This window comes from Syngnathus leptorhynchus, unplaced genomic scaffold, assembly GCF_054491065.1.
Source record: "Syngnathus leptorhynchus isolate UIUO unplaced genomic scaffold, UIUO_Slep HiC_scaffold_501, whole genome shotgun sequence".
NCBI lineage: Eukaryota > Metazoa > Chordata > Actinopteri > Syngnathiformes > Syngnathidae > Syngnathus > Syngnathus leptorhynchus.
In genome coordinates, this window is record NW_028232420.1 from 32,501 (window position 1) to 35,389 (window position 2,889).

Genomic DNA, 2,889 nt, shown 5'->3' on the forward strand with positions numbered 1-2,889 from the left:
CCCCGGAGCTCCATAGCCCCGGAGCTCCAGAGCTCCATAGCCCCGGAGCTCCATAGCCCCGGAGCTCCATAGCCCCGGAGCTCCATAGCCCCGGAGCTCCATAGCCCCAGAGCTCCATACTTCCATAGCCCCAGAGCTCCATAGCTCCATACTTCCATAGCTCCAGCCGCGGAGGGTGCTGGCTGGTGGCTCCATAGCTCCATACTTCCATACTTGCAGCCACGGAGTTGGCTAAAATTGCACTAAGTGCGAAAGCCCATTCATTTACAACGGCGTGTCCGCCAGGCGGCGACATTTCCCCGTTACCGGTGGCTGCGCGGCGGGTGAGTGACAGAGCTTATCCGAGCGGCTGGAACTCTGCGCCGGCGTGGTCGAGCGTGAGGCCCCGGCCCTTTGGCTGCCTGGTACCTAAAACACTTCCATTGATCCAGCCACGGAGGGTGCTGGCTGGTGGCTCCATAGCTCCATAGCTCCATACCTCCAGAGCTCCAGAGCTCCATAGCACCAGAGCTCCATAGCTCCATAGCACCAGAGCTCCATAGCTCCATAGCACCAGAGCTCCATAGCTCCATAGCACCAGAGCTCCATAGCTCCATAGCACCAGAGCTCCATAGCTCCATAGCACCAGAGCTCCATAGCTCCATAGCACCAGAGCTCCATAGCTCCATAGCTCCAGCCTGGGTGGCTGGTGGCTCCATAGCTCCATACTTCCATAGCTCCAGTCAGAGAGTGTGCTAAAATTGCACTAAGTGCGAAAGCCCATTCATTTACAACGGCGTGTCCACAAGGCGGCGACATTTCCCCGTTACCGGTGGCTGCGCGGCGGGTGAGTGACAGAGCTTATCCGAGCGGCTGGAACTCTGCGCCGGCGTGGTCGAGCGTGAGGCCTCGGCCCTTTGGCTGCCTGGTACCTAAAACACTTCCATTGATCCAGCCACGGAGGGTGCTGGCTGGTGGCTCCATAGCTCCATAGCTCCATACCTCCAGAGCTCCAGAGCTCCATAGCACCAGAGCTCCATAGCTCCATAGCACCAGAGCTCCATAGCACCAGAGCTCCATAGCACCAGAGCTCCATAGCTCCATAGCACCAGAGCTCCATAGCTCCATAGCACCAGAGCTCCATAGCTCCATAGCACCAGAGCTCCATAGCTCCATAGCTCCATAGCACCAGAGCTCCATAGCTCCATAGCACCAGAGCTCCATAGCTCCATAGCACCAGAGCTCCATAGCTCCATAGCACCAGAGCTCCATAGCTCCATAGCACCAGAGCTCCATAGCTCCATAGCACCAGAGCTCCATAGCTCCATAGCACCAGAGCTCCATAGCTCCATAGCACCAGAGCTCCATAGCTCCATAGCACCAGAGCTCCATAGCTCCATAGCACCAGAGCTCCATAGCTCCATAGCTCCAGGGCTCCATAGCTCCAGGGCTCCATAGCTCCATAGCTCCAGGGCTCCATAGCTCCAGGGCTCCAGGGCTCCATAGCTCCATACCTCCAGAGCTCCATAGCTCCATACTTCCAGAGCTCCATAGCTCCATAGCTCCATACTTCCATAGCTCCAGCCGCGGAGGGTGCTGGCTGGTGGCTCCATAGCTCCATACTTCCATACTTGCAGCCACGGAGTTGGCTAAAATTGCACTAAGTGCGAAAGCCCATTCATTTACAACGGCGTGTCCGCCAGGCGGCGACATTTCCCCGTTACCGGTGGCTGCGCGGCGGGTGAGTGACAGAGCTTATCCGAGCGGCTGGAACTCTGCGCCGGCGTGGTCGAGCGTGAGGCCCCGGCCCTTTGGCTGCCTGGTACCTAAAACACTTCCATTGATCCAGCCACGGAGGGTGCTGGCTGGTGGCTCCATAGCTCCATAGCTCCATAGCACCAGAGCTCCATAGCTCCATAGCACCAGAGCTCCATAGCTCCATAGCACCAGAGCTCCATAGCTCCATAGCACCAGAGCTCCAGAGCTCCATAGCACCAGAGCTCCAGAGCTCCATAGCACCAGAGCTCCATAGCTCCATAGCACCAGAGCTCCAGAGCTCCATAGCACCAGAGCTCCATAGCTCCATAGCACCAGAGCTCCATAGCTCCATAGCACCAGAGCTCCATAGCTCCATAGCACCAGAGCTCCATAGCTCCATAGCACCAGAGCTCCATAGCTCCATAGCTCCAGGGCTCCATAGCTCCAGGGCTCCATAGCTCCATAGCTCCAGGGCTCCATAGCTCCAGGGCTCCAGGGCTCCATAGCTCCAGGGCTCCAGGGCTCCATAGCTCCATACCTCCAGAGCTCCATAGCTCCATACTTCCAGAGCTCCATAGCTCCATAGCGCCATACTTCCATAGCTCCATAGCTCCATACTTCCATAGCACCAGAGCTCCATAGCTCCAGAGCTCCATAGCTCCAGCCTGGGTGGCTGGTGGCTCCATAGCTCCATACTTCCATAGCTCCAGTCAGAGAGTTGGCGAAAATTGCACTAAGTGCGAAAGCCATTCATTTACAACGGCGTGTCCACAAGGCGGCGACATTTCCCCGTTACCGGTGGCTGCGCGGCGGGTGAGTGACAGAGCTTATCCGAGCGGCTGGAACTCTGCGCCGGCGTGGTCGAGCGTGAGGCCTCGGCCCTTTGGCTGCCTGGTACCTAAAACACTTCCATTGATCCAGCCACGGAGGGTGCTGGCTGGTGGCTCCATAGCTCCATAGCTCCATAGCTCCATAGCTCCATAGCTCCATACTTCCATAGCTCCATACTTCCATAGCTCCAGACTTCCATAGCTCCATAGCTCCATAGCTCCATAGCTCCATACTTCCAGAGCGCCATAGCTCCATAGCACCAGAGCTCCAGAGCTCCATAGCTCCATAGCTCCATAGCCCCAGAGCTCCATAGCTCCATAG